Genomic DNA, 25738 nt, shown 5'->3' with positions numbered 1-25738 from the left:
TTTTCATGTCGGTCCGACTGCGCCGCTGAAAATAGCAGCAGTGGATCAGCTGAAGGCACCAGCAGCAAACTCGAGATTCTAGCAAGCTCCTTATCGCATCGGTGGCAACGGCCAACTACGACCACGACCGTCCTTTTAGCTAACACTATCGTCACAGGGTATAACTTCACAAAACATCCTCAGTCAGAACGGCTGTATCTTTCACGCGGGCTTTTCTCGTCTTATTTTACTGCGGCCGCCGCGTAAACCTTTAGAGACTTAGCTAGCCGTCTCGGTTATACTGTTCGTCTAGTTTCTCTGCACGTAGATCGTGCAGAGTGAAGGCAGGGCAGGAGAGCAGTGGAGCCTAAAAAGCAGTCTAACAAGACAACAACACCAATGTTTAAACGACACTCTGTATATATATATATATATATATATATCGTATAATCCTTACGATTACGAAGTTTAAAGCCAGAGAAAAAAGCTACAATGTTGCAATGAGAGCATAAAAGGGCTTGAATCAAAAGGCGTGCATCTCGATTCCGCTCGGGCCAAGAGAGTGTCCTGGCCTTGTGCGATAAAGCTGTCAATAGTCTGACGAGCGGTTACAGGCGTTAACTTTGTGACTGCAGTGGATGATGTATATACTGTCACTACCGATGGCATTACTGAGGTGAGAGGCGCACCACTGTGAAGATTATCTGAGATTTAAACAATCGCAGTCTTCAGAGTTTTGGAAAATAATCAGTTATAGCGTATTCGAGAAAGCTGACAATAGTTTAGTTGGATATTTTTTGGGTATTTACAACGATGCACAGATTATCTCTTTTGTAGGGAAAGCTCGTTTCGTTCCGCTAATTTTTCTCTCTTCTTTTTGAAATGCTTCGTATTAGGCCGTAATAAATCCTGATTTACTGCTACATCAATAGGTCTACAAAATCGTTTAGGCAGCCAATTTCTCAGCAGTCTCTCAAATAGGATCAGTTAGTATATGATATGACTTCTGATGTTGTGGGCCAACCCTACGGTCATTATCATATGACATATATGATATGATTATACATATTATCATATGAAGTATTGGGCAATAACTCAGTTAGCGTTGTCTACGTACTGCATTCGCATGAGGCAATCTGGCAGTCATAACCACGACTACTCCCGAGGCGACATATGTAGTGTGGCCCCCTGCGCCAGAGCCTCATATCAGAGATGCGTGAAGACTGCAACTGCAAATACTAGTTCTTGCTGTAAACAATAAAATATTCCAATATTTTATAGGACACGGAGGGCGGTACTTTCTTCAATGCTATTATTCATTGAGCTCAAGCATTACTGTAACAATTATTGTTAAGGAATCGAAATTTATTTAACATGTAGAGGAAGTTTATATAAAAAATACAGCTTATCGTAAAAATACGTAGCACATACGGTTCTTCAGAGATCAACATTTGTTTTCAATATGCACAGTTCAAACTAATTTCTTCTTATACATAGTTTTGCCATCTACAGCCTCCGATCTCTTTGCCATAGTACATAGATCCCTATTAGATCATATCCCAAAGAAAAGGCAGAATGCAGGTTTGTTTCTGCCTCAAGCTATCGATCAAGTCACCTGTCCTTCATAATCGCCGGAAAGCATTCAGCGTTTGCTTCCACTCCCAATTTCGTTTCCTTGCTGCGCTCTCTTTTTCGTCTGGCCGTCATTTGCGAAAACTCATTCCTATTTATATCATTTATCTACGTTTATGCTCCTTCCGCTTTTCCTTAATGAGTTCATCACCCCGAATGTAACAACAAACTGGACCATCTAGTTTCTTGATTCTTCGGTGTCTTTCTTCATCGCTATATGCCACATCGGTCCCAGACCAAATCTTCTGTTCACTACATTTCTAAGAAGCTTTGTAGATTCGGCCTTTTTGCCGTTTGGGTTGCAAGGCCAAGGACCGCAGAAGACGTCGTACATGTTTAAGATCTAGCAAGCCTTGGAAATGAGTGTGGGTTTTTGGGAAAAGGGCGATCAGACACGCAGGAGTCTTAGGATAGCAACCGGAATTTGAGTGACACAAGTCTTTCGGAGGCAATGAGCACTGCGCTAGTATCTCTTGCTTCAGCGACCCCTCAAAGACTTGCGAGAATGGAGCTTGGGCCTAAATTTAATTTCTGCTGCCGGTCCTGTACCTCCTCGTCCTTTTTCTTCCTTTTGACCTTCTTCTTTTCCTCATTTCTTCTATCTTGCTGATGTACGTTGTTCCCCTTTTCCTCCCTGCCGCTTTTCGTCCTCGTTGGGAGCTACGTTGGACCGACCGCCAGCCTCAGTCGGACTCAACCAGATCCTTCGTGAGCGCCTTTGTTCGTCGTTCTCTGCCTTTTTCTCTCTCTGCTTTTTACGCTGAGCTCCTCTCCAAGTTCTAAAAGAGGACTAGCCTCACCGACGCTGTCGGTAGCAGATTCATCTCAACCCTGCGCTTCAGACAGACACACGCACACACACACACAGACACACGCACACGCACACACACACACACACACACACACACACACACACACACACACACACACACACACACACACATACACACACATATAGACACACACACAGACACACTTTACTTCACTTGCTTCGCTGGCGGCTGTGTTCCTTTATTCCGTGCGTGTGCATGTCTAGATGTGATACGTTCACCGTCGCCTGAAGAACCAGTCTTTCAATCAGTCAGGCGTATGCAGGAGAGGCAGGAGAGGCACAAGTAGTGGAACCGAAGTAATATTAGCTGAGGTGGCGGGAGTTAGGATATACGGAAGGACCGCGAAGAGCTGACCGAAAAAACTGAGAGCCGACCGCGTTTTGCGACAGCAAAAGCAGTGGAGAATCATCAAGCATTGGCATCGTTCCCCTTTGCCTTCGAACCGGCCACTGCCGCAGTCGTGTTGCAAGGCTCGTCCTCTCCTTCGCTAGCAGGACCAGCTCGGTCTTTCCTAGTCCAGAAACGAAGCTGAGAACTGGGGTTAGAGATGACAGGTGTAGGGACTGACAAAGGAACTGGTAGGCGAGCGCAACTACAGGATTCGTCTCAAGCATAGCGCTCATCGGTACGTTCGTCAATCAGCAGAGCTGCCCTCAGTGCACGTTAGCTCTTGTTAGTTGTTCTGTGGGTGTGCGATGTCTGTGTGTGACACTTGGAGATTGCTTCGTCTATTTCTATCGTGCATTCGCCATGCCGTATAGAAGATGAGATAAGTCACAGAATTATTTCGAGTGTCCTTAAGATAATCATATGAGCAACGGGACGAGCGATCTCTATGAAGTGGTTATTTGTTCTCAACAAAGTCGACGTGTGTCTCATTCCACATCGGTATAGCCAATGGTACGTATTAAAAAACGCAGATAGGGGCAAAGAATCGTAATACTTCATTTAGGCGTAGCTGATTTACGTACGTCAAACAGTTTGGACTTGAAGTATTCATAGAAAATATTATGGAATTAGATTATTCTAATAAGTTATGTTCGATAATTATTCTAGCCAATACTTTCGTAATCGATAAAGACAAAGGTAGCAGCATTGGGCAAAATGAGCTATCTTAGTCAGTCGATTGCTTTAACGAGAGGGTTACTATTATTTAATGATAGCTCTACAGTAAACGAGCACCCTATGACATGTCGGCCCGGCTGATCTTATTATGGCAATAGTACCTACTTACATCTGTTGTTTATATTCCGATATATAAGTATACAGTGCTAAAGGCAAGGCTTTTGTTAGACCTAATAAAAACAGTGACTGATTCCAACAGCGCGCGTTTTTAAGTCATTTAGCTTTTTGATAGGCGTGACGTTCCAAGATGACACGCTACTTCGTAAAAAGCAGCAAAGAAAATGGGTAAAGGCTTAAGCCTTTTTTTTTAGTTGAATCCGCTGTAATACATAGATAAACGGACAATGCGCGTTATTTTCAATATTTTCTCATATAGGATCCTGGTCGTTAAGTAATAGAACCCAGCGTCTAGGTATTCTAAAGCTATAATAAACTGTGCAAGGATTTGTATTTGATCACGATTTCATTAATATTTATTCAAATTCTACTTACCGATAGAAATCGACACCTAGGTATAACTAAAGTGCTCGAGCAAAAATTATTATTTAAAAAAAAAAAATGGATAACTGCACGCTGCAAGCAACAACACTGCCATTTAATTTTTGTAGTTTCGGCTAAATGCATAGCAAATAATCCTACAGAAAAACACCTACTTTCACAAGACACTTACCTTCAAGAACCAATTGTATACTCCTCCCTAGGACCGTTAGCCATTACATTATAGCTTGAATGATATCTCAACCACAGACTCCACAGTAGACCGGCCTTTACAAGTCATCGAACAAACTGATTCACAGTAGGTACACGGATAATTAGTGAAGTTACCATTAAAGAACAACGACGTCGGTTTCATCTGACAACGCTACTTGCATGCATCATTGAACATGGCCACACTTGTAGAAGTGAAACACACTTTTCAATAGACATCCATTTGCACTCTCTTGAATTCTCTCTTCTCTTAGCCCATTGGTGCTTCACTGAGGTACACCCAATCCCCTCAACCGTAGACTCCGCGGGCAAGTTCACTGCCTCGACATTACCAACAAACCTTCGGCAAAAAATAAGTGGATCTCGTGGTCACAGTAAAAAACGTACGTTAGCTTTACGCATTGTCGAATAACTAGTGCGCGTTCTTTAAATGAAGCTTGACTTCTTCTCCGGTTTAGACAGGAGGTTTCCTCAACGGGCAAATGGCTGGTAAATTCGTCGAGGGCAAAAAAGCATTCCCTACGAGATGTCTATAGAAAGTAGTGCTACGGAAAGAAAGGATCGTAGAGCTGAAAGCTTCTTAGCTGTGGTTAATGGATGGATGATAAACGACTGCCGTAGTAAAGCTGCTACCGTCGCTGTTCGCCAATGAGTTGTATTGTAATATTGCAGCTGAATCGTGACTACTGAATGGGCAGATAGCCGAAACCCAGAAACAGCATAGACTCCGAAGAAAGGAAGCTGCTGTTCAATGATAGGAGATGTTTCCATATAAATATGCCTGCGCGGGCTGAGTTGGGAATAAAATTAACACTAAAAGCAAGAAACGACTTTTGCCATAAGGCCAGGAGCCTTCGAACAACCTGCAGTATGGCGCGGACAGACGGAGTTAGTTTTTTCCATGGAAGTATCATGGCCAGAGTGGGTACTGGTAGTGACTCAGGTAGCGGAACGTCTGGTAACTTCAGTGCAAACTAGTGATTCACCCTTGTCATACGAAAGTTGCATGCGTCAGATGAACTGTGTGATAAAGAAATCTAGATTGCGTGCAGGTCTCAGAGAGAGCGTGGTTAATTCCAACCTTGGAATCTAGAAGGATCTAGATGGACCTGTTTCCGATGCAGGCGACAGATCATCACCGGCACGCTCATGAGCCATGCGACGTTAATAATGCGCAGGCACAAATTGTAGATTTAGATACTGATATATTTAGTTAACGTTCCTAAAGAATATATATATGCATTCCGACTATCATTCAGCTTCATTAATCAGACCACTGAAGTGAACCTACAGCAGTTCAAAACAAAATACGGCAAACGCTATGTTCTTGGTTGAAACCTAATCGAAAACGCTTTTTAACGTTGAAGAAAGCCATGAGTTATACAAATCGCTATCGTGACTTTACTGTACAACTAACTAACACAAGTGTTTCTATCACAAAAATAGTTGTACAAAGAGGGACCGCGACCTTACTCGTGAGTATTTCACACATAGAGGTTACTATCACCCCAAAACAGCCATCTTACCTCACGACGTTAATAATGCGTACATAATTAAACGCTTTTACTTAGTGTGTCAAAAATGTAGCTATATAATTAAGAGCCATTATAAATATGCGATCCAGTTAATACATTTAATCGGTAAGATATTCGTCTATAGACAAGAGAGGGCTGCTTCTAATGTGCTAATGGTTTTGACCTCATCAGGCTTAACCCAAGTAGCAGAAAATAGCCCGCTAGAAGAATGTGTGCTCTTTAAATATGTGCCCCAAACAATAGGCCTCACACTGAAGTTGCTAAAAGCACAATGGGCGTTTTCCTAAGTAAACAAGACGTATTATTTATTATGCGCAGACTCTCCATTATGGACGCCAAACATCCCAAAGTGTGGGCGTGGCCAAGAATCATTCCTGACAAACGAGAAAATAGTATTATGAAATTAGTTAACTCGAATGAACTTGTGAGACACATGAACTTGCCGCATCTAATTGAAATGACCTCATAGTAATTATTTTAATTTTTAGTTAAACCTTCTTCAAAGAAACAGGAAAGCTACTTCAAATTCACGTCATACGTACTGCACATTCTACGTGCTTTTCGTATACACAATATGCATTTTTATCGACGCTAACGACGACAGCTTAGAGCTTCAACTGTTCTCGAAAGCGTCAATACTGAAAAGGAACATATAGAAAATGAAGACACAGAAAATGAGTTGAACTGATGAAGAACATAAGTTTACAGATAGAAGAAGAGATAGACTTTCAGCTTACAAAATGTCTTTAGATACTAGATTTACAAGAGAAATTAACATGGGAGAACGGCACTTGTTTGTTTTCGTCACTTGTAACCATGTTGTTCTCGATTCACAAGCTACCTTTCTTCCCAATTTTGATCTACGTACGTTTCTTATCACAGCATCGCAGCTATAACCAAACGAACCCATTCGACAACGCGGCCAGCGCCATCTGCCTTCGATATCGGTTTTATCGATACTTTAAAACTTCAACTTACTTTATTAATAAATTTGAAAGTACAAGACCGCTTTAATTCGTATGTGTTCAACCAAATCAGAACCAAAGACCTTTCGGTTCCTTACTCTCTAATCTTTGTTACTGCCTACCCCATCTCGTCGACGTTATATGTAAATGTATGATGTTTTGGCCTTCGCTGCTATTTTCAGCAGCTAGAAAATCATGTCGAGAACTTACAAGCAATTATGAAACTTCCTCCAGACAGAGAACTATTGCATTAAACGCGCTCCATATAAGGGCTTTGTACAATTAAAATAAACCTACCCAAAGAACAATGCTAAAGGCTTAACATTTTAAATGAAGTTTTACTAACAATATGTTACACAGACGTTTAGATCATACCAAGAATACTACTTTTATAGCGAAAAATTTGGCCTGAAAAATCGGTTGAATCCTACTAGTGCCTAACTGGAAGAATTCAACCGTACAACTTAGCCGCCTGTTATATATGTGGCTGGCTCTTTGAAGCACGCAGTTCACAGACAGCGGTTACTAGACTCCTTCCCAGATAAGCACTTGTCTACGGCTTAAAAAAAGCACCCTACGCCGATTTAATTCCCCTATCTCACTTACAATGGACACGTCTGCATCGGATGTAGTAATTATCCAGTTACATTTCATGAGGTACGCATCAATATCTAGCACGAAAAGAGGTTAGGTTTTTCTTATCTAACATGTATCGATACTTAAATAATTCTCGCGCAGAAAATATTCTCAAAGATAGTTGTTTGTTTGATATAACTACCTTTGTAGGCAACTAGTGTGACACCCAGTTAGCGCAAAACATTCTAATAACAACGTAACAATTTGTTGAAACTAATAAAATTGAGGGGTTGTGGAAGCGTTGCTCTCTTTGTTAAAAATTATTATAATTTAGATTTGCATTGACAGTTTCCGCTAGGTTTGGGCATACATATTTTTGGTAACCAGCACCTTATCGTTAAAACTCGTTTTTCCTAGAATAACCTCGGACTTCCAGACGTAACCTAATCAAACCTAGCAAGTTCTGGGGGAAGCAGTACGAAGAAGAAGCGTTTCCGCAAGGTATCTCTAGTACTTGCTTTCGTGCCTGTGGACGTTATTGATGTGTTGTTTGTCGTTGCCTCGTACTAGTGGAAATCCCCTTGAGGTGCGTGTTACCGACTGTCTACACCAAAGGACGATGTCCACTCCTGCACATTTTGAAGGGCCGTCAATCTGAGACGGACCGGAAACAAACATGCCTAGCGAAAATCGTATGACAACTCTTTTGTTTTCGTTACTATTGCATGCTGAGGCGCGTAAACCACTGGGGCGTCCGACTGGTACTTTTCTCGACTAAAGTCTATAAAGAATCCACTGTGACGCTTGAAATGAGATAAATATATTGCTAGGAAACTGGCTGCAACAAGCAAGAATGTTATGGTAGGAATTAAGTATGACATCTTTGCAGGTTGCGCCGGAGGTTCAGTGCAAACACTAGCGCCACAAAGGACCATCCATGCCAAAAACATGCGCTGATGTTAACGGCCAACATTTACGATGAAAACTTCCGCGAACCGAAGTTGAATGTATTAGTAGGCTTGTATCTATAATAGTTAACAATCAAGCAGATATGGTTTGCTTCGATTGTACGGTAGTGAAGGCGTGCGATGTTATAGAGGCGGTAATTTTAGACAACGCAGCTGTGGAAGGGGATAGCTCTTGCTATAGAAACGATTTGGCCTGAACAAGCAAAAATGAAGAACAGTTGATCGCGTACATCGAGCGTAGTAGCTAAACAAAGTTTTATCAGTATTTTCAATTAATATTAGCGTGAATAGGAGAAACAGAAGATGTTCGCACAACGTTCACTCTAAGCACTTTATAATTGTTAATATATATTGTCCACATAAAACCCTTTGAAATGAGTAACCCCTTATGCTCATGGTAGAAAGTGAGCGTTCCACTAATCTGTTCCACTAAAAATCTAAAATTATTCTTAGATTACAGTTTAGATTTTACAAATATTAGTATTCAATATGGATTGGTAAAATTAATTTCGAAAAAAAAAAAAAAAAACCTACAATATGTCACGTTTTGACCCAATTTTGCATTAGTTAATTATGTGCGAACTAGGACTGTTATACGTTTCATTACACAAGGTTCATTTTGACTGTCTATTTATAGTTGCGGGATAAGGCTAAAAACCTTTTTCGATAAGACCGCACTAAAACAGCTGAGTAACAAGGGGTACCCTCATTCATAAATTAGAGCCGAAAAAATCGAGCGTCAACAAACCGTTAACCGACCGATAATATTCTTGTCGTTACTCGCACATGCATTTGTATCGAGCTGCCCAAGTTTGCCCTTCATGCCCATGTCGTGGCAGGCATAACTGAGTTTTACTGGAGTAACATTATCGGCAGCAAAATCAGGCATCGGAAAAAGGACCTTCTCCGATTGGTTCTCTCGTATTCTTCTGGCCTTTTGAATAATTTTCGTTTTAAATACGTTCTGTTGAAAAGCGTTTGCCTACTCGAGCTTCAAGTGCTAAGTTGAAAGGCATTCATATATGGTGATATGCCCAACTTCTATTTACGAGCCGGAAGCCTTGCCGACCAACTTAGCGCCGTAGGCTGATCTCGTCTGATGTATACATATATATACCTTGCTTCCTCATAACGGGGAAATCTAGTACGTGTCTTAGTTTTTAACATACTGGTCTAAACTTCGTCTAACCTATATACTTATGGCTAACTGTTCCTATTTTATTTTTTCCCAAAGGTTTTCCATTGAGTTAAATTTGTTTTACTTTAAAATATATAATCTTTCTGACGTTAAGTCACGTTAAATGTTAATAATGTCTGTTCGGCATGGATTTTAACTGAGAAGGCCAAGACTAAGGCACATTTCCACGGGAAATTGATAGAAATCTTTGGGTGAATCAGGTCCGTGTTTCGGCATAGAAATTCGGAAATTTTCGGAATACAAACGTACTGCGTCACTTCTGGCTTCTTCCATGGAAAAACACTCGAACAACTCAAAAGAGGATGTATGTTTCTTCTACTGCATTTCTATTCTGTTCGTTATAATATAAATTAGAGGGTGATTGACATTGTCAGTCTCTTAAAAGGCTCTCTTTCGTATTTGAGGCTTAGCTATTTGAGGCCTGGCTTATACATATTCTCAGAAAAGTAAGGATGCCACCACCCGTTTTCTTAAATCTAAAAATACTGCCATTTCTATAACGACAAAAAGAATAAAAATAACGTTCATCATTTCGATGATATGTTACTAGTCACAGCGTTTTTTTTTTTAATGTTACTTTTTTCTAATCGTTTTCTAAGGATTAGCCGACGTTAGAAATAGTTCTTAGAGTTTTCTTATTATTTTTATCAGTATAGCCATCATCTGTTGAACACAGCAAAAAGGTAGTGTCAAGGAACCTAATATCCAAAGCAACACTCACATCATGAACGGCGAGCACCAGCTATTTCTAGTTACGAATTGGCTCGGAGTTGATAGCTCTGCCTACATAATAAAACACCATAAAAGAGCTGTAAAGTCATGTATAGCCTTGAAGGAGTGCTTGACTTATAATCCATACGTGTTTATCCTTTGTTGGTTCTCTGATATTTTACATAACCTATTCCATTGATATATATATATATATATATATATATATATATATATAGAATGAGGATGAACAAATGAAGGTTCATTTTGAGAATACTGGCCCTAAAAATAGACGGACTATATAGCTGATTTCATTAGCATTTGAGCATTGTAACCTGCTGCGATGCGATACTATATTACCAACGACGGAGAATTTTATTTTATGTATTTTTTATGTACTTTAAATTTTCACACCAGGTGATTTAAACACACGTCCTTAACTGCAAACTGCGAACCAAGTCGCGCAAGGCTATAAACGAGGTTTCTAATAGCGGCTCTCAAAGGGTAAAGTTAAAGCTCTAATGTTTTCAAAGATGTCTTTTAATAGCTAGCCGCTTGGTAATCCTATCGTTGACCGCACAGGTCACAACCCATACCAGACAATCAGAAATTTAGATGTTCTCCTTACTTGCCATTGTCACTGTCGACTATGGCAAGTATTGAGCACGACAAATATAGAATACGTAATCATGGTGAGAGATCCAGAAAGTTCTAGGATTTTACAGGCTGCTTTTCGTACAAACTGTTGCATTCTCCCTAGTGCCTCTCTAGGGCGCAGCTAAAAACAAATCTTGAAGAAGCCATCCCTGCTTAAACTCCAATAAGGTTCTCATAAAATAATGATTATTAATAATAAGAGTGACACTGTGGTCGTCCCTCGTTTTTATATCTATTAACGCAACGAACCCGTATGCATAGTCATCAGCGAGCGAAATCCAGGATTAACTTAGACCTAGCCATAGAAACGCATTTTACTCGCTCCACTGATTTCTGCACGACGCTTTTGAATAGGACCCAGAGCAAGATCAGATGTCATCTCTTTTTTCAATTTACAGACGTCTACGAAGAGTTGAACCAGCATGCATTTTGCAACAATGATGCTAAATTTTTGGCTGATTGGCAGGTACAACTTGCAGGACAAACTTATCTCAGTATATTTGATCACGCACCCCATTCTACCGGAGGCCCAGGTCTGACGCAGGGAGAAAGCTTCTGTATGAGCAATAATTATATTCGTTACATCTATGCTTTGGAGGCAATACTAATTAAATTTGTGCGAATGAGTCAAACTGAAAAGTGTGAGTCTGTTCAGCACCGAGTTCAGGCTCGGAGTTTACTTTATTTAAAGCCCGAGGATCGCGTCACCTTCTCGAGCAGACATCAGGCCGGAGGCTTCTTTCGTACTTAGCCAATTGAATGAAAACACAAAATCGTAGGATTAGCACCGTCGGCGCTCAATCTAAGAGTCGCTCATGCGCGTGCAGTTAAACTTTCTCAAGCAAAAACTTGCCCGTGTACGTGGGCATGCACATAGAGTGTTCTATCTTTTGTAATGTATACAATTGCGTACAATGCTTGCTAAGTCCATACAGAGAAGGCCGACTTTGCAAGGCCCTTCCGTTGCTTGGTGTCGTTATGTGGAGAATTGTGTAAGGCAAACTTCGAAACATCTCGCCGTGAATCACAAGAGAACTCGGCTTTAGCAAATATCGATGGCGTTAAGGTTAAGGCGTCGACGGTGGTAACAGCAACTTGCTCCGTTCTTTCTATTGAAGTACGTCTTGCATCGGTAATTCGATCAACTCGAGAATTATTACGCTTACTTCTCACTCCGTGAATTGCTCCTAATGTTAATGATCATCTCTGACGGGACGGGGTCAGGCCTTGTTTTCTGAGCTGTTGCTACATGCCCTAAGAAAAGATGATTACGACAACTAGCTACCGACCCTTTAAATCTACTGTCGGTTTGCAAAATCTGTGATAGAAAGAAAACGACATAGACGCAAGGGTCAGATATATCATACACTGAGTTACGATAGCTTTCTCAAGAGACTGACTCCTCACATTTGTTAGCTGCTCGTAAGCACGGTATTACGTGGCGTGCAAAATGCTTCACGCTCACCTAGGTCGGCATTTAGGATTCGTCGCATATCCTAGGTTGAGTAATTGCACGTTTACATTACTTCTTTTTGCATCACTAGCACCAACGGAGCGAGAGGGATAAGCGAAAAGACGCCGGTGCAATTCTTACATGGTTCAAATAGATTCATTTCCTTCGAAAGCCAAACAACGACTGCAAATTACTTCCACCCACCCCCCTCCCGCCCACATTGAGAAACATGGGAGAACTGTGGTCTGGCGGTTTTTCGTTTGTATCTTAACGCGCTAGGAGAAGGAACAAGGGAACTCGCCAAAGAGAAGTGGTATCACCGCCTTTGAGCAGTAATAACTTTTGCACCATTCCCAATAACAACAGCAGAAAGCAATGTCAGCAGCTCAAGCAGGAGCCGCAGCTTCTACGAGCCCAAACAGCCGCATGGAGTATATTGTTGACAGGGAAGACGGCTTACCCTCCCCCCCCCGCCCCCGCTCCAAAAAAAGAAGCCGCGCCCCTTGATGAGTTTCGCCTAACCGCCGAAAATCGGCAGAGCTCAGCGATCGAATGGTCTCACCACGTACGAAACCGGGAGTTTTGGCTGAGAAAAATGTTGAGCATTGGACGGTCTCCATGAGGCTGTAGAGAAATACTGCGAAGAATAGAGGACGTCTAAATCTTAAAAGGTATGACTATATACGTCTGATTCATTGGAAAATGAGAAACGATGTCGCGCAAGTGATCGCAAATACAAATCAATTTATTTTTTAAACCGATATAGTAGAAACATTTAGATAGTATAGCTAGATGTTTCGGTGTAGCGCATTATAAAGCATGAATAGTACGATTATTGGCATTCTATTGAACGTTGGCAAAATCTATTTGTAATCAGGTGGCATGTCTCGAAGTCAGAGCATCGCTTGACAGTCACTTAACTGCTGGCTTACATAATTATGAATGAGATGACAAAACTTAGTGGGTCTTTGTGATTCACTCAAATCCACGACATGTAGCACCATATAGCCCTGTGATAGTTTTTTTCTTTTTTTTTTTTTGATCAAAACAATAATGTTTCATCACTACGGGCTATTTAGTCCTACCCGCTGTTATTTGTTTAAACCAAATACAGTTGACTGCAAATTTTTGGTAAAAGTAATTATTCAAAAATGTGGTTCTATAATCTAATATCCAAGCACTGCAATGACACTAGCTCATACCAGATCAAGCGGAAGAAATAAACAAAATCAAACGATAGTCTTCTATTCAGGACACATCTGTAAAACCCCTAAAATGCCCGAAAAAAATAACCCGATTATTGTCCTATGCCTTTATTTTTATACTTACGCCTCTAATCATTTTTCATCACACCTGATCAACCTGAGTTAGCCATCACTCTTCATCTGTGTCAGATCAATGATTCGTGTTTTGTTCAACCAGTCTTTCCACCTACAAGAGATGCGCACGTATACTATACATGTTGACCTAGAAGGAGAGCCCAAATGATCGGTTGTGTCGACTCCAGGACAGCGCTACTTGAGTTGTATCGACACGGTTGTCAGCATACACAGTTAGTTCACCGAAAACACGAAAAGAGAATAGATAGACTTTTAGGGAAAGGGGGGTTAGAATAAGAAGACAAGAGTAGGAAATGGTGTTATTTATATGGTGATGCCACCGTCATCCTAGTCCTCGGCGTGACCTCGTCGTCGTCGTCGTCGTTTTAGTGCCGACAATAATGACCCAGGTGATGATGGTCTTCTTGTTGGCGTCAGCGGGGTAGGAAGATTCGAACCGTTTTTCCGAGACCGCCTCAGTTGAGCTTTGTTTGAGAATGAAGATATCGCAGTCCACAGTCGACAGCCAACAGTCGAATGATTGCAGTTCAGAGTCGGCAGCCAAACGCCAGCTATGGACTAAAGCTTGCTGGTACCGGGAAGGTGGATGCAGTCTAAAACTAACATCGTTGACGACATCAGCAGTAGGCAATGGGATCGCAAGTCTATGCTGGTGACACCAAAGCCGCCGATCTCGGTGAGCTTATTTGAGGAATCAGGAGGAATTAGGAGGTGGAGTCAGAACAAGACGCAATAGGAACTTTTGGGGACGTTCAGTTAGTATCCTAAAGCTGGAGGAAACGAGGTATCCGCTATATGTGGAGCAACACAGCAATTGTAACTTACTGTGTCCTCTAATGGCTTGCCAGCACTCCTTGGTAGCTTTTACTGAAAGAATCTACGATCCCGTTTTCTCTGTCCTGTCGTTTGCCTTTGTCCAAGTCGCTTTCGCGAAAGCTAAAAATTCTTCATGGCCCCATCAGGCAACATTGGACCGGCAGGCCACGGTGCCTCCGAAAAGTCTGACAACTACTGCAATGGCAACGGCAAACGGAGAGTTAAGTATGAGCGCGACTACGTTAGGTAACGAGCGCTCCTGCAGGCAGACCGATCGTACGTATACGAATACGTACCAATGCCTCTCTGTAAGCGTGTGTGTGTATTGTGCCAGGACAGCACGAGTCCGGACTATCTGGCTCAGTGTTCTGTGTTTGCGCGTTTGCCCGTGTATATCGCTGGCTGCCTGTTTGGGGATAACGAAATGTTCTTGGCAGCCACTTGATGTGGAGCATTTCCAATTTCCGAGAAATCGGGAGGCTGACTGGCTGGCTGTAGCTGTAAGAACCAATCTGGCATGAGTATACTCTGGAGGCAGGCAAGCCATGTGCAGTCGGAATCCGATGACGAAGCCGAAGTCCGCCGCTACGATGACCGCGTTGGTAGGAATTTGCACTAGTAGACGGTAGACCCGGCAAAACAGAGGGACTGAGTAGGGGCAGCACGCGAAGCGCCTGTCGACGTCTCGTAGATTCCGCCATTTCCCGCCGTCCAGGTTGCCGCGAGCTAAGGCAGATCTCCGCCGTCGCAGTTGATGATTTTTTTGATGTCACCGCCGTTGCACCGCGGCTGACCTTGTGGCACTAGTGAAGGCAGACACATGAAGGTATTAATGATAGCAAACGGAGCCCGCACAGTCGTTGCGGAGCGTTGACGTTGATTTTGCTGATCAAATAAATGATGATGTGCTACTGCGACAAGGAACAATGAAACGGCGGGCGATAAAGTGGACGACAAGATAGTGAGGAGGAATCTGTGTTAGGGCGTAACGGTGAAAGGATAAATGTAGTGGGACAAGAAGGGTACACGGTTAAAACCGCCAGTGCTTGGTTCTCCGGTATTATTGTCGGAATGCTGTCCATATTATTCCAGCCAGCCGAATCGGGCCGACTACATTGGCTAAAATAACTCGAAAAGGACCAATGAGTATTTCGAAAAATAAATATTACAGAGTGTAGAAGAGTTAGACTTGTGAGCAAACATGTACTAAGAAAGTTATTTTGCTACCTCTTTATCAGTTATTCATCGTTGGCTGGGATTAGTTATACTGAAAGTTATCGAACAGCTTTGTCTGATCTGTCGATTGGGCCTTCTTTCACTGATAACTCCGATCTCATTTATGCCTAACTTATGATCCCGGCAAAATCTCATTTGCGTATCATAGTTGCTAATAGTGGCCTGAAATAAAAATCAAGCTAAGTTGTGCCTACGTTGGGATAAGAGAGACACTTCACTTTTGATCAGTGCGGATGATACTAGTAGAGTTAAACAAGCGAATATTCTATGGGTCTTTTAACAGTGTTCGCTTCGATCAGAGGAGATTGGTAGAAAATAATCAATTCAATCGAGATAAAGTGTCAATAAATAAATTTGGCTTCAAGCCGCCGGTCCTGGAAATGTTTCTTTTATGAAAATAAAATAACTTTCGCTTGATAACTGATGCTTTACCCATATACTGGTAGGAAGAAGTAGTCCCACGCTAAGTATTACTATAAGGCATACATCGAGTGTACCCATTCTGACACAGTTTGCCATGATGGTTAACACAAAGAAATTATATCAATTGAACGTTATTAAACTGAAATATCTAGTAACTAGAATCACAATTTTCGCATGCACTGAATAATAGACATTTCCGGTAAATCTGATCGAACTGCTGTTAGCTCTGAATTCGGATACAGCAACCGTGCCCTCTTACCGACCCTAGTACGCAGATGCCCTCTGCTTGTTTTTTCTATCAACGAAATTAAAGTTGATTTAATAAAAGCGGGTTTACAGATCTGCTATTTTGCTACTGTCGCTTGGAACGGAAAGCACGCCTTTACCGCTGGTTTAATTTAGTCCATCTAGCAGGGCATTGTAGAGTATTTGGATAGCGATCACTTAGTCATTCAACCTTTGCCCGAGGAGCGCGATGTAACGGAAGTTGGGCGCTGAAACAAGCCCTATTCAGACATGGCAAATACCCTTGGAAAGGATACGACGATGCCATCGGAGAACAACCCATACGCACATATTAACAAACATTTATATATATATATATATATATATATTACACATTTTCGCACGGTAGAGTTATTTGTTCGTTGTCGTACGTGCTGATTATTTGCATGTTCGTACAGACACTGTTATTCTCGTTAGGTTTCGAAACAACAGAACACGCTTACCAAAAGGGCATTTTCAATGCAAAATATTCAGTTTTCCTTGAACTGTTGTTTAAAATGGTAGCTGCTTGGTATAATGACTTCTCTGTCGAAACCGCCGCGCAAGAATTCTAGAAAAAACTTAGCTTATGTATTTGGCGGCGGCTAGAAAATATCCGAAGTTGAATGATATAAATCTATACTGAGTTACTACGGTAGGTTATCTTAGAAGACGACTTACACGTATTTTTACGTGTTTTACGTAATTACGCGGTAGAATTGTAATTATTTAAGAGGAAATTGTACGTATGAGGTGTGCAGTTGCGAACTTGCTCAGGAACCGGCGATCGCGCGTCCTTTGTACGACTTTTCGTCAACTCCATAGACAGACACTGGATTAAATTTCTCAATTCTCAACTGAATCTTTCTGAATGTGTGCAAACTATGAGTGTATATCAATCGATCATATTAAAGCTTGTTATTTTTTATTATTTAACAATATGTTAAATAACCCTCTAGAAAAATAGACATAGGCGTCATGACTTTTTTTTTGCATTTTTTAAAAATTAATTTCACTCGGTAGCTGCCCTTTACTTTTCAAGACAGAATTATAATTTTTTTTTATTCATGATTCGTTAATGCTCGACGTGTGCTCTTTGCCTCTTGCTAAAATGCTTTGTCTCTGCGTCGTAGTTCTCAATCTTCATCACTGTTGCATTCCTAAGCCTCATGTAGGGATCAGAAAAGTCTCCTTTACATTGGATGCCAGTGGAATGGCTCGCGACCTCGACGCCAGCCCAGTCAACGAAAAATAGCAATGGAACCAGTACACGAATCGTATGGCGGCTTGAAAGCATTTGTGGATGCAATCCAATCTGCTGCTACTAGCGCCTGTTCTTCTTCGCCAACCGAAAAAGGCAGCCGGCCTGAAAAGGCTGCATCACCAGCTGCAGGCTGCCATGTCCCACTAGGACCCCGGGGTTGTCGCGATGTTCCTGCCAAGTTGTGATCAGAAAACGAAACGAACATTGGACGGGCTCAGCGGCAATAGAAGCAACAGTGAATCGAAAAAACGTCAAATTCGTTTCTATGCGAAAAACGACAGAATCAGAGGAAACCAAAAAACAGTACAGAGGATCTGGGACGAGATTACCGAAAGCAGAATCGTAAATAATGCACCTTTGGCCAAAAGACGTAGCGTAAAAAGTAGCGGAAGTGTTAGAGATCACATTTAGAACCTTGCGAAATCCTGTGAAATCCTGGTACGGACTGATTTTTTTAGTGAAATGACCGTGCATCCAGGCCGCAGCTACGTCTGAGACTATGAACTGTAGCACATTACAATTAACAATATTCAGTCTGCCGCTTCTGTATCGGCACATTCTCCTTACCCCCTCTATAACACCCTGTCGTCTAGTAATATATATTCAATTAGATGTAGGCTAGGCATACTTTCCATTATTACTATGGCTTTTTTACCGTTCTCTAATTCCAGCTGGTCCACAGCTTCGTATAAAACAGCCACAGCCTTTCTATTGTCATTCCAATCACTGAGCGTCGTCGTAAACCCGTTGCAGGTCTTCAACTATTGTAGGTAACTCCCGCCAATTCTCCAGATTCTATTTATGGTCTAACACGAGACGGGTCCGCAAATTCGAACCAAACTAGAACTAAGTAAAAAGAGCACTCGGAACTATTGTACAAAGCGAGATTTGCCCTGTGTCCGCTGAAATTTTTCCCAAAAAACAACTCGAACGAGCAAGGGAAAGCATTTGGCGGCCGCGTCTTGACAGCGACAAATCAAGTGATGGCCGTTAGCAGCGGGCATGCGGGGGAAGACGAGAGGAACGTCGACTGTGACTCGCTTGCGCTGTTAAGGATATGGGTAGAAATACGTAGGAGGAAAGGCAGTCTGCTGGCTTGTACAACCATACCGCTTGAGCGTGGGCGGGGAGGTTGTTGGTGCTTTCTGCTGGAATACAAATAAGGCAATCGGTCTAATGACCGCGCGTTCATCTCTTGTTTACCTCTCTTTTTTTCTCTTTCTCCCTCCGCTCCCCTTTCTCTTTTTTTGCCTCTTATCTAGCTTGTTTTAGCCACTAAACCGCTCTTTCGACTTCCTTCGTCCACCAACGAGTTCTTGCTGCAGCTCTACAGTTGCTTCTCCTGCTCGTGAACTCCTCTGTTTCCCCAGTACAATGCTTCTGTTCGGCCCCGTTCTGCATTTCCTACCGCCTACATCATTGAACCCCATCTATCCCCTAGGGCCACAATCCGGCACAATAGAAAGACGAAAGGTGCCAGGACCGAGCGCAGCGTGCTTTGGCGATGCGGCCCGTATTTGGGTCTATCGTGTCCGTCGTATCAAGCGAATGAGCGTCTAAGTATGGTGGATGCACCGTGAGCTGGTTTGGGATGGTTACTAAGGAAAATGTGAGCGTTTGTCGTCATTGCAAAGCGGCAAAACAACTCCAGGAAAATACTCCTAGAGAAATGAGAAGGCATTACGGTCTAGCAATGGTTATCCGCTGAGCAAGTGCGGGTTTTTAGAAGCTCTTCGTTGCGTAGGCCAACGCCGGCGACGATGTGCGCGACGACGGAAATCCTAGCGACAGCAATAGCGGAAGGAGACCACTGATCCACCTCTATTGCGCAGATGGCAGCGGCATAACCGGAAAAGTTGGCTGATCCCATTGTTGCTTTTGTTACTACCTCTGTATTCACATGCTTTTGGCGAACCAAAGATGTTCTTCCCAGGACATGCCCTGCGAGAAGTGCACACAAGGCAGGCAAGCCTTCGATACGCATCTGGTGCCACAGAAGTGTTTAACATATTTTCTACCCTAGTCGCTTCCCTTGCACTCAGCTGCTGACTTTTCCGTTGCCATTCTCATCCTTCGCCCCAAGAAGCATCCGCTGGGGCAATTGTCGGGTAGCAAGCTTGGGGCGAATAAGCCTGAACGGTTCGCGGTGGAAAAGTGGCATGGGGGTAGTATCCAACAGTGACGCTAGCAGCAGTGGCTGCCACTTGTGGATGGAGACCGACTTTTTCGGGCATCGGAAGGGAAGATGAAGCCAAGGGCCAAACTGGTGTCGCCGGGAGTAGCTGCGGACTATCTTTCTTTGTTCTCCCTTGTGAGAGAATAAGTTACACGAACGTGGGGCATGCATAATTCATAAGAGGACGTTGGCCGCGTCGGGTCAGTAGAAACCGGCGGTATTACTGCAAATACAAGGGGCTGACTGGCGCCAGTCGATCCATCGGGGGTAATGTTGATGAGAAACGGCACAACAGTGAAAAAACAGAGAAAAGACAGTTAAGGGGGTTACGCCGCGATGCGGTTTGGGGGTACCGGGAGGGTCTCAGAGAGGTGTATGCCATGGACTACACGGAGTATAGGATAAACAACTTTTCAACTTCGAAAACACGCCTCGCCGCGTTATCGCTGGTGATAGAGTAGCGAATTGGTGGAGCTGCGAGGCTATAATACATAGTGCATCGTCACTGAACTCGCTAGAGTGAAAACAACCTCATACCACGGACTGTTCTTAACCACATTTGCCGAGGCATCGATGTACAAAAATGAGTTGATAACAGCGCCACCGTTCGGTAGATGGGCATGGGGACTGTATTCGGGGAAATTGTCTTCACTGAAAAATACTTGAGGTCCATGGTCTGAATGATGCACTGTCGGGTGAGGTGTAAGATCACTGAATAAGTTGAGAAAGTAATTATATCTAGGGATAGCATGGTTCTCATGTTGAAGTAAGGCAAAAGTCGACCATGACTTGTGGTTAAATCTGTGACAACATGTCATTTGTACTAACAACAGCCTTTTATCCATTCGCCAAATTTGCCTCGTTTAGCTACGCTGCGGGTACTATTATTGTACAAAAAACAGAGGGTGGATCTAATTATTGGAGCCTATTCTTTTTTACGATAACTTGTGCGGTGTCAGTAGTAGATATATATATGTGGCTTTAACATACATATATATATATATATAGTCTAAGGCAAACAGCACGCCGCTTTTAGCCATTTCTATATAAGCGCTAACGATTTTTCTCGTCAGATAATAAAAACAGCTTTTTTTATTGACATAATTGTCTTCTTTAAATAATAGGTATTTATCAATGGATTCGGGCAGAATATTGCATTTTAAAGTAGCTATAATTCTAAAAATCATACGCCGTTTAGAAAAAGTGGGTCACGTTGTGCGTCTTAGCAAGCCCAGAACTTATCAAAGTTATCCAATGGACTTTGATTGTACTGGACAGAATTCAATTCAGTTTTTGTATATTGGAATGTTGATTTTTTTAACTGAAGGAATGATATCTCACCGGAACTCAGCAATTGAAGCTAAATATGATGATATAATGGCGTTTTCTAAATAATCTCCAATAAATCGAACGTAGTTATTCAGAGAGAGCACTCTGCAGTACCTCGGTACATAAATAAGATAGCCCCTCTCCATATTGAATTCAAAGCAACAACAAGGCCAAAAGACAGCCTATATTAAAAAAATTCACGCTTCCCAGCCGAAATACAATATAATCAACCCTCGTGTTACCGAGATGAGTTGGTAGCCCGTGGATTGAACAAAAAAAAAGTGTCAACAAGGGTACTGTGATCCGTTTTAAAGGATTCGATGCAAACCCTACTTTTATATAGAGCTCACTCCATTTCTATTATGAATACGCCCAATTTATTCCAAAGCATGCAAATAGTATAATAATATTAGATAAATAATATAGGCATCTTATACTTAGCACGTGAAAGGCATAAAATATATCCATATATTATGATATAATAAAATAATTAAAATAATCATGATTGGTTATAAATCTCCGACGCAGGCACGCTCGTACACTAGAAGATGGCGCTAACCACTTTTTATCTGTCCCATACTAGATGATAACCAATTAATCATTTTTGAGTTACCTTTAACAACAAGCGTTAATGAATTGGATGCAATCCAATGTTCTGACAGGATTTACTTACTCTTCAGAACAACGAAGACCTTAGATGATTTTGAAATCAGCCAGACATAACTGTTCCAAAGCTACACTTATGTTTGTGCCCATATCCAATTTTTATCGATTCTATTTACTATTCTTTTGGTGTTTCGAGTTCTCATGTACGACATCGCCGTTAGGCGTCCCATCAGACAGCCGGCTCCCAGACCGAAACAAAGCATATCTATATCCAGATCTGAATCTAGACCACAACCTACCCCTAAGATTAGCAGGCAAATACGCTACCCACTAAGCTTTCTATTTCCTTTCTACGGAGAATTTCGTTTATAACAGAGTCTCACATCTAATATGTAAAGAGTAATCTATGGAACAGTAATGTCTGCATGACGCTTTCGGTCGCACTCAGCATAAGTCTCCGTTCTGTGATGAAGATCCACCTATAACTTCACTTATTCGTGCTCATACGTCTCAATTAGCATCGCTTTTGTCTTTATCTCGAATCGTACTTTACGTCATGAGCAGTATACGTTCTACCCCATTAACGGACCGAGTACGTCAGAACACGCGCCACAGTTCGGCACACCCAGCTTGTACTAGCAACGGTACTGCCACCCCATCGCGACGCGCAAATGTATTCCTTCCGCGTATCCCCCCTTCAGCGTTTGAGATTAGTATGCAAATGTGCTGCTTGTGTTACTACCTTCGTGGCTGCTAGCTTCGCTAATCCTGCTGAGTTCGCTGTCGTTAGACGCTTCTGATCAGACGTTGCTGTCTCTCCTAATGAAGAACTTTCTTTTTCTCTCTGCTGTAGGGGTGCATAGAGGAAGCTTCCCTTCACTGAAGTTGAGTCAGGTAAGGCGCGAGGACTTCGTTGAGTTACTGTGGCCGTTGATCCGTGATAGCTGCTTTTGCTGGTGATCTTATACCAATGGGACGACAAAGGAAACTTGATTCGAGAGAAACCCAGCGCGTAATGGAAAGAGAAAGAGAAGGAACAACGACCACCAAGACCAGTCGGGTTCTGTTCGGATTAGCAGACGTTGGGTATTTACGCTTGTTTTCAAGAGCACCATACAACAGAGAGTCAGGGAAGTTCCGGCGACAGCGGCACCACTCCATGTTCGCCGCGCGTTTGCCGCTAAAGAGACTGAACGGTGAACAGTTAGCCTGCCCTGTCCGGCGCGAGTACCGGTAGCACAGTAGTCTGATACCACGGTCCGAAGTGGTCCGCGTGGTTGCGAAGGTAACGAGACAGCGGCGGCTCTGGCGGCAGAAGACGTGATATGGACCGAAGAACGCAGGTTCATTAACGAAATAAGAGGGTAAGTCGGAAGTGCACGCATAAGCAAAGAAAAGAGCGACCAGGCCGCCACCTAGCTAGTCAGACGAATTCACAACGATCTACTCGGACAGGAACGTAGGACCATGCTTGCCCATACTAAAGTAAGCTAAGCCGACCGCCAGGCTACCTGCTACCTCTAGGTGCAGGTGTGTGCGTCTACGGGCGACTGAAAGAGGGCCACAGAAAGTCGCAGACGAAGCCCAAAGCGAGGTAGAGAATAACTCGTGGGTAGCGGTGGCCAGCTTCTCGACTGCAACTCAGTTAAGACCGATGAACATGAAGATGCAGTTAAACAATGAGAACGTTGCCCCTATTCACACTTCGGGTTCCACAACGTTGTTACGTGCAAGGCAAAGTAACTAAAAGAAAGTGAACAACATACGGTTTTTTGTCATCTTCTTTTGCACCTGGAACCGCCGTAAAGACTGATATTATCGGCTGCATTAGCAAGCAGGCATGTTTAGTAAGTTTCAACGTTTCCAGACAAGTTTCATGTCGCTGTGTCGGTGCCGCTCATTGCAGGATACACTCAATTTTTGGCTGGACACTTACGCGTGGGCTGTGTGGGGATTCGCACAACATATCGAACAAAAGCGACACATTACAGTTGTGTACATTCGGTAATTTGGATCATGTCGTGTGGTCTCCATGTGCCCCCTACTCGAACTAGCGAGTCAGACCCAGACATGATCAGGCACACCTGCAAGCAAACGAGAAGTTTTTCGACAGGACCCGTAGTCTTATCGGACCGTTACCTCGTATGCGGTCGTGCCGCTATTCCTAGTGATGGTGAAAGCGCGTTAACATTAGGTAACAGTTCGTTGAACAATTGTACGAAACATCGAAACGGGAAGTGGTTTTTTGGCTGGAGACGAGGCCACTGGATAACGCAGGTCGTCATGTCCTCGAATGCCGGAGTGGTCTGTTCGTGGGCCTAGTTGACTCCCGGAAATGCAAAGTTCCGAAATGCGAGAGAAGGTTAGCACACATACGTTACAAGTTTAGCTGACCAGTACAATAGGGATCAGCAGAAATGCCCAGGAATGCGTAGCAAAAATAAGTCCGTACAAGGAGGCGGGTAACAAAGGACGGTTGTCTAGGGAAAAATATCTATCTGTATGTTAGAGTTTATGTTCCTGCATATGCGATGGTAGCAAAGCGCTGTCCTAGATACGTATACCAACAGGATACCTGAAAGCTGGAATATTGGTTGAGTGAGGATCAGGCAGAAATGTCTCTGTATATCTGGATATTGTTTTTAGTGATAAGACGTAGTATGTGAATAATGGAAAACTATGGAATGGAAATGCATAGAGATACATGTTTTTTTTTGACGCAAAGTACTCATATAATTTTGCCAACAACAGCGGGAGCGAACGATAGATGGAACCTATCGTTCGCTCCCGCTTTCCTTCAATTAAAACTGAACTTTTTTAAACAAAAAAAAGTACTTTACTAATTGAACGGTGATCCAGGAAAAGTTTACAGCGCATTGTATGATCTGAAAACTCTCTTTGAGTAAGGTATAACGTATAATGCGAGCGCGTCAACGTTAGCCAGACATGTACGTTTGAACGTAATGAACATATTACGTTAACAGAACTCAAAGCTAGTTTTTGTATAATTGATTTTTACATTTGTCTTATAGCAGATTGTTCAGTAAGCTTCTAACCATGAGAACTAAACGTGGAAGACATATAAGAACAATTATTATCTTTCTATTGTTTTCGTCCTATCCATTTTTTAGCGTTGCAAATGTCGTTATGATAACGTGACACTCGCCTGGTGAAGAAGCGAAATAAGTGAAGATGAAAGCTTCAACCATATTTGACGTTTCTAAGCATACTGCGCATGTTACAAGCAACCTCGGAGACGTTCACATAAGCCTCTATGGACCGCCCACATGAAGCAGTCATCCTATCGTCTATTCCGAGCCAGCAGACAATCGCTCCCATTAACATAGGATCTCAGCAACTCACTATCTGTTCCGACCGGTAAAGTTAGCTTTCGGGCTGGCGAATGTAACTTGTCCATTCGCTAGCCATTAATCAGCTAGATTAGGCAAATTTTTCGCATTCAGAACATCTTGTTGGATTTTCTATTATAAGTGGGTCGTCAGCGAACAGGACAAAACTGAAAATGAGTCCTATACTTACAAAAAAAATCAATATATCCTACCGAAACAAGATGTAATCCGCTATCAAACTGAAATAATATATACATAAGAAAACAACAAAGTACAATATACTTTATATATTTACAATATACTATCTTATAAGTTTCTGCTTTTAAGTACATATACAAACATTGTATGAAAATGAGCCATTCATCAAATATTAAGTGCACCGTCTATCGTGTCGGGAAAACCGGGCCGAGGAGATAGCAGAATATGGACCTTTCGATACTGGATACGATTTTAGCTACTTACCTCAGTTATCCGTTAGTAAAGATCAGGTCAGATCAATGACGTATGGCTCATACAAGCAATTGAAAAATATACTATTCCTCGATAAAACAAATGATAGACACAAAAGATCACTGTTAACTGCGCTAAAAATTATTC

General features: G+C 42.4%; 1 long non-coding RNA gene across 1 annotated transcript in view; it reads left to right on the top strand.

Annotated features, from left to right (window-relative positions):
* Nucleotides 1-25738, top strand: part of LOC147758295 (uncharacterized) — a 29241-nt gene that overhangs the window by 2604 nt on the left and 899 nt on the right. Inside the window, exons 2-3 of the long non-coding RNA XR_015318498.1 lie at nt 22645-24153; nt 24923-25169. This is a non-coding gene — a long non-coding RNA (uncharacterized LOC147758295). The remainder of the gene's footprint in view (nt 1-22644; nt 24154-24922; nt 25170-25738) is intronic.

Source organism: Varroa destructor, unplaced genomic scaffold, assembly GCF_002443255.2.
Source record: "Varroa destructor unplaced genomic scaffold, Vdes_3.0 BEIS01000001.1, whole genome shotgun sequence".
In the NCBI taxonomy this organism is placed as follows: domain Eukaryota; kingdom Metazoa; phylum Arthropoda; class Arachnida; order Mesostigmata; family Varroidae; genus Varroa; species Varroa destructor.
The sequence above is the reverse complement of the archived record's forward strand: the minus strand, read 5'-3'. Positions and strand labels throughout refer to the sequence as shown.